Genomic DNA, 12431 nt, shown 5'->3' with positions numbered 1-12431 from the left:
ACTGTAAAATGTTCTGTCTGTGGGAAAGGGCATGGTGCTTCCTTAAAAAGTTGCAAATAGATATACCTTATGACCCAGCAATCCCTCTATTTGGCATATATCCTAAAAAAAATAAGAGCCATACACAAATAGATAAGGAACACTCAAGTTCATTGCAGCACTATTTACAATAGTAAACAGATGGGGGGGGGGAAATCAAACTGCCCATCAATGGAAGAATAGATAAACTATGGTACATACACAAAATGGAAATACTACACAACATTAAAGAATAACAAATCTGCAAAACACCTTATAATATGGTTGAACCTGGAGGACATTATGCTGAGTGAAATTAGTCACTAAATGATAAATATTGTATGATACCATTATTATAAAAAGTCAAGAAAAGGTTTTCACACTCTAAAAGAAACATTTTTTGATGGTTACCAAGGATGAGAGAGCAAAGGTGCATAAATTAGACAGGTGTCAACTTGAGTGAAGGAGATGGTAATAAAAGATTAACAAAAGTTGATGGAGGTGGGGGGAAGATTCTGTGAGAAGTATGAGTTAAAAGTGCAACAGAGGTAAATACTCTTACATACTCTATCCTGCAATGACGGTGACCTACAGATAGATCCATGGAGAGATTTGTGGGTTGAATGGATGTGGGAGGGAGAGTGGAAGGAGACCCATGAAAATATTTATAGGTTTGACATAGGATAGTTGTACATGGGTATTTACCTTCCCTACAAATATATCCATGAACGTTGTGGAGCATACAGTTGACCAAACACCTTGAGGGAATATGTCACTGGGTCTGGGGCCTCAGGATCATACTCTCAGGGGAAACCAAGGTCAGTTGGTATAACATAGACCACAAAGACATTGCTCTACATCCTACTTTGCTGAGTAGAGACTGGGTCTTCAAAGCTCCTAAGTATCTATCTAAGGTGCAACTACTGGTCTCTCCCTTTCTGGTGGTAAGAGGAGTAATTTGAAAACAATTAGCCCAGTGGACTAAAAGACCATGCCAACATTAGTCTCCGGAGCCCTGAGACCAGAAAACTATCTAGATGGCCCCCAGCTACCACTACCAACTGCTTTGAAATGATCACATTAGAAGGTCCTGGATAGAGTAAGAGGAAAATGTGGAAGAAAACTCAAAATCCTAAGAAATACCAGGCTTACTGGTAAAATAGAGACTGGTGGAATCCCTGAGAGTATGGCCTTTAGTCATCCATCAGGTCTGAAAATGAGTTCACCCCATGGCTCAACTTCCAGCCAAGTGGTTGAATGCCCTTGAGCCAGTTCTGACTCAAACCCCACTACGGGGTTTTGGAGTTGTAGCTGGTGCATTTCAACCAATGGTCTTCCGGTTCAAACTGACCTTGTGGTCTGGTGCTTATCCTACAGCACCACACGAGGACTCCTTCAGCCAAATGGATAGATTTCTAAGGGGAACAATGACACTAGGGAGGTACATCTTACATTAATCAGTTATTTGAGTTCAAAAGAGTAGCATTTACCTAAGGACAAAGTTCAGATGGGTTAAAAAAGAAGGCGCAATGGTAACAGGAAACACTGGGAGGAAGTGGGATGAGAGATGTTACATTGTGGGGATTGCAATCAATGATAAGAAACAAAATGTGTTTTAATTGTTGAATAGAAAACTGATATGCTCTGTAAACCTGTACTCAGTTCACAATAATACACTGAAAAATAGCAGCAACAAAATAAAAGCCATTTTGAATCAAACAATGGCCCATAGAAAGTAATAAGACCATTTTTGTTCTGAGTATTATGCAGTTTTATTGGTTTGTTTCTAGACACAGGGCCAAAGGATAAAAAAAAAAAAAAAAAAAACTCCGACTGGACATTTAGTCTTAGGGCAGATCGGTAATCATTTTAATTGGTCTCCAATATAATGTTATTTGATATGCCTGTCTAAAGGTCATAAACTGTCACCACCTTGTTAAGCATCTTGAAACTATGTCCCCAGAGGAGAGTGAACCTCAGCTTGAGTCAGTTATTTATTTTAGGAAAACCAAGTTGTTTCTCCAATTTGGCTTTGCTCTGCAGTTTCCCTAATTTGATAACAAGGAATCAGAACACAGAAGACAATCTTATGATGGTGATTCAATAATTTCCACAAATTCATGATCAGAACAGGGGAAAATATGTGAGGGTACCCCCCAAAATAGTATATTTTAGCTTAACAAAAATGAATGAGACAAGAGTTGACTTGGACTCTATTTTTTTCTGTCTCTTAAAGTGACTCTTGACACTTTAAATGGGTGAACTAGGGAAGGGCAATTTACCCTTGGGAGGAACACTTAGCATATTTAAAATAGACCATCAACAAGAGTTATCTGCCCTGTATTCTGCTTATCATGCATTTTTAACTGATTTTTTTTTCTTTTCCTACCTTTGGTGATCCAGGTCTCATATCTGAGATTACCTGAATTTTAGAGTGTTTTTACAAAATATCATAGCATTTTTCACAGGTGAGAGAGACTTGGTACCCAGGCCTGCCTAATGTCATGCCAAAATATTATCTATTGAAGGATACATAAAAGGATTCAATTATGTGAGAAACACTGTCAGTACCCCAGACACTACCCTGGGCCCCTCTTAGGTTTAGGCTGCCTATAGATTATCACAGGTGTTTACCAACAAACACTCAAAAAATCCAATCTGTACTCATTTTAGAGAGAGAGGCCTGTTTATTTGATTTTGCAAAATTGGGCACCCAACCCAGTAGACACGGCATGGCCATTTGACAATTTTATTATCCTAACTTGGAAAAAGCCCCTCCTCCATTTCCCCTTTACTGGGTACTTTGGAGTTTACAATCTTTCCCAAACCAGACCTACTAGTCCCTACAGGGAGCAGCATTCTCATTTAAAGTTAGTTTTATTCCTTCCCCATGAACTTCCCTTACTTCTTTGATGGGTGTATTCTTATTTTAAGAGTCTAGCAGGTCACAACTATCACATAACTCACAATAAAACATTAAAAAAAAAAAGTCTAGCAGGTCAAACTAGTCTCTTCCACTCCTCAGAGTTCCCTTTTGTCATGCCAACCTGCTACCCCCAAGATTTCCTTGATTCTGAAGATGGATCACCCCAACAGCTATTTCTCACAATTGGATCCCCAGTAGAATGAACCCAATTGCTTTTCTCAAAAATCTGTACACTGTCAAACTGGAAACTGTTAAACTTTAGAAAGTCTTGTTACAGAGTAAAGAAACTTGAAGCACTCATTTGGACTTTGAAGTTGAAATGTTCATAGTGGGCAGAAGCAGAGGACAGCTTTCCAAAGATCATGGACTTTGAAGTTATTGAACTGCGTTCAAATCTCTATTGCTTTTGAGGTTACCTGACATTTGAAACTTGGGTTTGGTGACTGGTCAAAAATTGCCATAGAGACTATAAATATATTTCCTATTTATTTTCATATTTTTTGCTTTTGCCTTATATACCTTTAGGTTCTGTAGAGATCTGCTTATTGAGTGAATATTATTGAAATGATAGTTTTGTGTGTAGCCTTGTTTTTCAAGTAGTTCTGTGAGAAACAGTATCTATACTGACAAATGCTCAAATAAGCCAGTCTGTACTCAATTTAGCAAGAGTGAGGTTTTCTTTATTTGATTTTGTAAAATTGGGCGCTCAACCCAGTAGACATGCAGACGCGCCACATGGCCTGCCACAAACAGTTTTTATTCTCATCTCCAAAAAGCCCCTCCTCTGGTTCCAGTTCTCCATATACAATTCTATGGCACATCCCATTTTCCCTCCCCCCAGAGAAGCCAAAATGGCTTGCCCATTGTCTTAATGGCTATATTTCTATTGAAGTTTCCTAGTCCTGGAACAGCCAGGTTACATGTCCTTCCCTGTATGTAAATCAACAATCTGTTTGTCAGGACTAGGAATCTCATGAATTCCTGAAGATGGACTATGTCCACAAGATTTATTTCTCACAGTTCTATCAATTTAGTTTTACTGATTTATATATGTGGACTTTTCCATGTGTTTTGACAGAGAATTTTCCTTTATATTTTTCTGATTAGTCATTTAAATCTATTCTCTTGGCTACATTAGTGATTAATGATTAGAATCATTAAATGCTGTATGAAGGTTACTTACAATGTAATTTCTCAGGAGGAAATATATGCTGCCTATGAAATATATTTGCGTGTGTGTGTATGTATGTGTATGGATGAAGTTGAGCGTCCACCGTAAGGACGCCTGATCAAAGGACAAGTAGTTTTTACAATGTGGTCCACTTCAGTACTTACCTTCATGAGGTGATCACTGAGGACTTGGGCACTGTAGTAAAGCATGGGAAGGCACCGGATGGTGTGCAGCTATCAGAATGACAGTCATCTAAAGGAGCCATTAACCAGTATGAGCAGAAGAAAGTACACCAACCTAAGTGTGATCAAAGGATTTACATAAAACCCATGATCAAAGGAGGGAATGTATTAGACCTTAAATTCTAAGTACTTGGTTTGCAGAAGGCTATGGTTTACAGTAAGGAGCTCTGGTAGCGTACTGGTTACGAATCAGGTTGCTAATCTCAAGGTCAGCCGTTTGAAACTACCAGCGGTTCCACAGGAGAAAGATAAGGCTTTCTGCTCCTATAAAGATTATTATAGCCTAGGAAATCCTATGTAGGGTCACTATGGGTCCGAATTGACTTGACAGCACTTAACAACAACAACACGGTTTACAGTGGGAGCCCTAGTCCATTTTGAAGTCTTCTAATCTGCAACTGTGTATCCATCCTAAACATGGTCCTTTTCCTGTTTCCTTAGTCTCAGCTGCATCGTAGATGACTTAAGCGGTTATCATTATGATTTTGTGATGTTTCCCTTATATAATTCCCTGTAATTAAACGATATGGCCGTGAATACTTTGGCCCCATATGGTCTCATGGTGATGGTCTATGTCATCCCAGTGATTTCTCGTGTCTTCCCTGTTTAAGGCTTAATAAAGAGGTCGCTATAAATTACATTTGAATGGTTGTGGGGTTTTTTCTTTATAACATTCATCCTCCCCCAATCTTTGTGTCACACTTGTCACATATATCACATGTACATGAGATGAACATAACCTAAATGACTGTGACACTGTTGCTGTTGTGAAGTGTCGTTGAGTCAGTTCCGACTCATAGCAACCCTGTATAGGGTTGAACAGGAAAAGGTAAAAAGCATTCACTGCCCCCTCCTGCCCAGGAGGCAAGCTAAAATGCTAATCAGGTCACCAAATGGGACCAGTCCCCTCAAACAGGTATGCAGGCTGGCCCCTCCCCGACTTTGACCCCATATAGGCCAGTGTTGCCCTCCATTCGGGGCTCAGAATCTGGAGAAATCAGCTGCTGAGTCAGCCGGCTTAATAAAAACTGAAACTCGCTTGACCTCTCGAGTGGCCTCGGTTTCTTCCGCGGAATCTAAACCTGCTGTAACAGGGTTTCCAAGGAGGAGCTGGTGGGTTTACACTGCCAACCTTGTGGTTTTCAGTCCAGTGCTGATCCTAGTGTCACACCAGAGTGTCTCGCCAGAAGTCCAACTGGGGCACTGTTGTTAAGTGCCATGGAGTAGGTTCCAACTCACAACGAGTCTGTACAGGGTTTTCAAGGAGCGGCTGTCCAGCGCATTAACCCACAGTGCCACAACCGGACTTCAACTGGGACACTTCGATAGTGGGGCACGAGTGTAAGTTAAGCGCACCGTTAACTTAGCTGTCTGTCCAAAAAAAGGCTCCTCCTGAACTCCAGGCCGTCTGTCTTGCCGCGGGTTCCAAGAGGACAGCTTCACAGCGTTCAGCGGCCCTCAAGCCACTGAAGTGAAGAGCAGAGTCTGCCCGAGCCTGCGGGAGGCGTGCCCTCCCGCTCAGGAGCTGACGCTAGTTAATGACGTATAAGCGGGGCCTGACGGGGCAGGACCACTGGAGACGCCTCTGAGCACGAGGAGTTGTGGGTGCTCGTTGGGCCTACCCCCTCTTCTCCCTTTGGTGTGGAGATTGATTTCCCCAGAAACTTGTCATGGAAAGGAGTTGTGGAGGTGGAAGCGGAGAGTACGGTAAGCAGATAGAATTGTGTGTAGAATTGTGTACGTGCAGCACTTTAACACCCTTTGCTTCATTTGGCTTTTGAGTCCGGCATTTGACACTGTGAGGTAGGTGCTAGTCTTGTCCACCCTACTTCCGCTCGGTTTACGGAAGAGGATGGCCACTGTGGCCCAGCGAGCTATACTAGCGTACTACAGCCGAGACATGGACACCCTAGAAGTGGTACCAGCTTGGTGCTCTTTCCACAGCACCAACAACTTAGGAAGACATGCTGAGAAGTTTTGAGCTGATCATCTCTTTATTATTTGTCATGTCTTCACGCAACTGTTGAGTGACCATAATTCTGTGTTGGGCCACCCAGACACTCAGGAAATACTAGGAACAAAATAGGTGCCCCGCTCGTGGATCTGATTTTCAGGAAGGGGAAGCAAGGAATAATGAGGGACAAACAAATTGTGTGATACATGATAAAAGAAAATGAGCAAGTTGCTGAGGTAAATTAATTGGGTATATAACTATTTCATATTATCAAGGAATGCCTCTCAGGAGATAACATTTAAGCTGAAACTCTAGAGGGATGAGTTCATGGAAATCCGTGGAAGACATGGGGGGGGCGGTGTCGATGAACCACAAGGACAAAAGTTAAGGTGGAAATAAACTAGAAGCAAGTGGAACAATGTAGCTGGAGTAGAATGAGCTCCAAGGAGAACAATAGAGCTGGTCAGGGTTGCATGACGTATAAGGTGGTCCTTAGCTGCTCCACAAGAGAAAGATGAGGCTTTCTGCTCCCGTAAAGATTTACAGCCTCGGAAACCCTGTTCAGGGTTACTATGGGTCGGAACTGACTCGACGGCACTTAACAACAACAAGGCATCATTGTAAGAGCTTTCAATTTTATCCTAAGCCACTGAGGGGTTTTAAACTAAAGAGCGATAGAATTATCTGTGAGGCACTATCACATCTGACATTGCGTTATGAAAAGACTGTGGCTCATTCTTATGCTCTCATTCATTTGCTCTGAGGAAAGCTAGCTGACATGTTGTGGGCTGCCCTATAGAGAAGCTATGTGACAAAGAGTTAATGTCTCTGGTCAGTAGCCAGTGAAGACCAGAGGCCTGTCAACAGCCAAATTAATGACCTTGGAAGTGAATCTTCCTCCATCTGGAATGACTGTTGCATTGGCTAACACCTTGCATACAGCTTTGCTAGAAACCATTATAGCACCCAGCTAAGCTACACCAGATTTCTAACTCACAGATGTAGATAATAAATATTTTATTTTAAGGTGCTGAAATTTAGAGTCCTGGACTGGTGTTGAATGATAAGCATTGGACTACTAACCACAAACTTGGCAGTTCAAAGCCACCAGTTGCTTCTTGGAAACCCTATAAAGGGTCGCCTTGAGTCGGAACTGACTCGACAACACTTAGCAACATAACAAAACCCTTTGGGATAATTTGCTACACCCCTTGATAACAAATACATTAGGATGGGATTTAAATTGAAGTATATAAAAGTGATAGGATTGTCCAACCAAAGGAACAAACTGATCAAAGAAGTGGAGAGAGGAAAAACAATTCCATTTGGAGGCCAGTAGGATCCTGGTGTGGCACTGTAGGATAAGCACTGGACTGTTAACCATAAGGTTCTCCCCTCACTCAAACCCACCAGCTGCTTCTTGGAAACCCAATACAGAGTTGCTGTGAGTCAGAATGAACTTGACAGCACTTAACAACAACAAGTGTAAGCAAGTGAGACTAGAGGTGAGGTTGAGATGAGGAAGGTCCTTAAATACCACACTGGTGTGTTTATGTTTTATATCACAGTAAGGCTTTCCTAAAATTGCCTTTCTTCTACAATGCAGGGAATAAGTCATTGCATTGGCCATACTATGAGGTGTAAGTTGTGTTTATTACCTAGGAAACTCTAAGCTTCTCCTTTTTTTCCAGGATGGTAGGTGTTAAAAGCATATTAGCAGACTTCCGCTTCCATGCAGATGTTAGGTGCTGTCAAGTCAGTTCCTACCCTATGTGCAACAGACGGCTGCACCATCTTCACAGTCATTATTATTGTAAGCATGCTGTCAATTCATCTCATTAAGGCTCTTTCTCTTTTTCATTGACCCTCTACTTTACCAAGCATGATGTCCTTCTCCAGGGACTGGTCCAAAGTATGAGATACTGAGTCTTACCATCCTCACTCTAAAAGGAGCATTTCTCCTTACTCCTCCCTCTTAAGTACAACTAAAAATCCTGGACATTTTTATTACATAAATGCAATTCATTACATAAGTTTAATGTCCATAAAAAGACTCAAAACTGGAGAACAGGCAGCCTAACTAGGGACCTTGAGACACACGGTGACATGGTGAGAGCTCTCAAGGTTTTCTTTGGGCGTTACATCCCAGACTTGGAGCTAAAGAAGCCAGCAACTCAATAATGCTAGTGGGCGGCAGGAAAAATAGTCCCAACAAAGCCTGCTTTGTAGCTTCCAACCTAGCAAGACACAAAATTTTGAGCCAATAAACATTTCAGTGGACTATCACTGGTAGAACTGCGCCCACCTTATCCACACTAGCAAAGGCTAAGTAGGGAGGCTAGACTTCTGACATTAAACAAATTGTGATTCTGACCAGGCCATGATTCTCAGTATGATTGTCCTCCATTTTGTGATGTGTTATAAACCTTAACCTCTATGATGTCAACTGGACTAACTGTGGGTTAATGCAATGGACTGCAAAGTTGGTTTGAACTGCAAGGTCGGTGGTTCAAGCTCACCAATCACTTCGTGCCTTTGTAGTTCTCTCCCCCGCCCCCTCCCCCCCATTTTGGGTAGCCAATGTCTAAGTTGCCCATCCCTGTCAACCCTGTGTGCAGAGGGGTTGGGAATGATCCTTTCCCTCTTTTAAGCTACTATATCCATAAGTATAGGTCAAGTTCATCAAATTGCTGCAGATTATACTTCTTTTCCTCTTCCTTCTTCCTCTAATCGAGTTCTGATCATCCAGCCATTGAAGCTAGGTCAAATGGGTACTATCTGCAAGTATGGGTATTCTTGTGCATCTCCCCTCACTTCATATCAGCTGGACACTTCACTCTCTGCTCTAGTCCTCTGTGACTATGTCCCTGTCCCTGGGCGCAGGAATCCCCAGATCTTGCTGTACTGCTGGCCAACAAGGTCGTGATCCAGAATGACAGGAGTCTGTTGAATGTGGTTGGACTTAGCTCACACCTTCATTGCTGTTTTACTCCCACTTCCCTTAATGGTAGACCAACATGGTCACCAGCAAGATTGTATGCCTGCTCGTGTACTCCCTTTGAGTTTCAGTCTTAAAAGAGGGTTTGCCCTGAGGGGACTTGATTGCTTGCCTTGATGGTTCTCTGGTGAACAACTTGCTTGTTCTTTTAGTAGTCAATTTGACTGCTGTAAATTATTTTTTATTTTTCCTGTTAGTCTTTCTTTCAAGAAATACCTTCTGTTCCTCGAGCTACACCAGCTTGTCTTTTCAAGTGGAAATTTCCCATTTCAGAGGATTCTGGATAGGGATCAGGATTCCCACCTATGGTCTTATGCAGTGCAAAGGCTCCACAGGAAGCCTCTTTCATGGGCAAGTTGTAGCCCCATTTTAACTATTCCAATCACTTATAGGCTGAAGACGGGCTTACAAGCTTTCTATAGTGATGTTTCTGTCTATTCCTTTCTCTCCCTTTCAAGTGTCTATTTTACAATAAATAGTATATGACAATCATTTTAAAGCACATTTTAAATGCTTCATTTATCAACTATGAACACACTTGAAATAAATGGAAAAGTAGACAGCCTCAGCAGAGAAACATAAGGTAGAAGGAAGAACCAAATGGAAATTTTAGAATTGATATATAATAAAAATGAAAAGCTCAGTGAATGGACTCAACAGCATGTGGTGAAGACAGAGAAAAGACTCATGGAACTTGATGATAAAATGGTAGAAGTTACCCAATCAGGACAGCAGAAGGAAAACAGACTGGAAAAAGAGAAAATGAACATAGCCTCAATGACCTGTGAAATGAAAAGAAAACATCTACATTCACATAATCAGAATCCTGGAAGTAGAGGATAAAGAGCAGGGATAAACACAATACTTTGAGAAATAATGGTGAAAACTTTCCAAAGTAGTCAAGAGACATAAACCTACAGATTCAAGAAGCAAATTCATCTCCAAACAGGATATACCTTAAGAATTCTATGCCAACACAAATCAAAATTTAACTTCTGAAAACGAAAGACAACAAATCCTGAAAGCAGTCAGAGAAAAATGATACCTTAAAGGTGGATTTTTCATCAGAATATATGGAGACCACAGGAAGTGATACAATCTGTTCCACATGCTGAAAGATAAGAACTCAACCCAGAATCCTGTTCCCAGCAAAAGTATCCATCAAGAATGAAGCAGGGAGTGTGTTAATTACCTTGACTCTTAGCTTGTTGAGGACGGTAACCTGGATCCAGTATCTGCTCTTATCGCCGCCTCCACCTTTTAACCATTAGCCAGCATGTGTTAGTGCATCTCCATCCACGATGGCCAGGCTGGTGTCCAGATTGGCAATGCTTGCTGAGAGCTGTACTATCAGATGCCAAGTGACAAGGCTCGATGGTCAGATGCCTAGTGACAGGACCATTGGAGGAGGAGATGAGTCCTTCAATACTTTTCTTCATTGAAACAGGTGCTGGCATGTACTCAGATCAGCATTTGTAGACCTGGAACCTACAGTCATTGAAGAAGTTCGTGCTAGCACCTACCACCAGCTCTTCCACCCTGAGCAGCTCATCACAGGCAAGGAATATGCTGCCAGTAACTATGCCCGGGGGCGCTATACCATTGGCAAGGAGATCATTGATCTTGTCTTAGGCAGAATTTGCAAACTGACTGACCCAGTACACAGGTCTTCAGGTCTTTGTGGGTTTTTTACAGCTTTGGTGGGGGAACCAGTTCTGGGTTCACATCCCTGCTGATGGAATGCCTCTTTGCTGATTATGACAAGAAATCCAAACTAGAGTTCTCCATTTACTCAGCCTTCCAGATTTCCACAGCTTTAGTAGAGCCCTACAACTTCATTCTCAACACCCACACCACCTTGGAGCACTCAGATTGTGCCTTCATGGTAGACAATGAGGTCGTCTATGACATCTGTAACAGAAACCTTGATATTAAGCACCCAAACTGCCTTGTTAGCCAGATTGTGTCTTCCATCATTGTTTTCCTCAGATTTGATGGTACCCTGAATGTCTATCTGACAGAATTCCAGAACAACCTGGTATCCTATCCCCACATCCACTTCTCTCTGGCCACAGATGTCCCATCATCTCAGCTGAGAAAGCTTACCATGAACAGATTTCTGTAGCAGAGATTACCAATACTTGCTTTGAGCCAGCCAATCACATAATGAAATGTGACCCTCGCCATGGGAAATACATGGCTTGCTGCCTAGCGGGCAATGGTGACATAGTTCCCAAAGATGTCAATGCTGCCATTGATACCATAAAGACCAAGTACAGCATTTAGTTTGTGGATTGGTGCCCCATTGGCTTTAAGACTGATATTACCAGCCTCCCACTGTGGTACCTGGTGGAGACATGGCCAAGGTACAATGAGCTGTGTACATGCTAAGCAACATCACAGCCATTGCTGAGGCCTGAACATGCCTGGACCACAAGTTTGATCTGATGTATGCCAAGTGTGCCTGTGTTCACTGGTATTTGGGTAAGGGGATGGAGGAAGGAGAGTTTCCTGAGGCGCATGAGGACGTGGCTGCTCTTGAGGACTGTGAGGAGATTGGTATTGATTCTGTTGAAGGAGAAGAGTACGAAGAAGGAGAAGATACTAATTCCTGTCAGCTCTGCAGTGTGTCACACTCAACTTCAGTTTCTTTGTTATCTAACAACCCTTTCTGGCTAGATTGTATTCACTATCAACTATGATCGGGTCTTATTTTTCCATCATGTCTCAAAGTGAAAGTATTATGAAAGGTTAAAAGAAAAAGGAAAGTCAAAACATTCTCAGATAAAGGAAAGCTAAGAGAATTTGATGCCAGCAGCCCTGACTAAAAAGAATGGTTAAAGGAAGTCCTCTAAACAAAAAGAAAACTGTAGAAGAAAGATCATTGAACATCAGGAAAGGTAAAAGAACATGACGTACAAATCTATGGATAAATATAATAAGCTTTCCTTCTCTCTTTTTTTTTTTTAATTTTTTTATTTAAGGTTTTTTATTGTGGATTGAGTGAAAGTTTACATGGCACACCATCAGTTTTTACATTCAACAAATCACACACCTTGTTTCATTACAATGATTATAATCCCCTCCATGTACTTTCAGTTAGCAGTATTTGTCTCTATCCA

At 41.8% G+C, this 12431-nt stretch overlaps 1 pseudogene; it reads left to right on the top strand.

Moving 5' to 3' along the window:
* The first annotated feature begins 7815 nt into the window (after positions 1-7815).
* Positions 7816-12011, top strand: LOC102813559 (annotated as a pseudogene).
* Positions 12012-12431: the final 420 nt, after the last annotated feature.

Source organism: Chrysochloris asiatica, unplaced genomic scaffold, assembly GCF_000296735.1.
Source record: "Chrysochloris asiatica unplaced genomic scaffold, ChrAsi1.0 scaffold00078, whole genome shotgun sequence".
Taxonomy (NCBI): domain Eukaryota; kingdom Metazoa; phylum Chordata; class Mammalia; order Afrosoricida; family Chrysochloridae; genus Chrysochloris; species Chrysochloris asiatica.
Note: the sequence above shows the minus strand (reverse complement) of the source record. Positions and strands in the feature narration are given on the sequence as shown.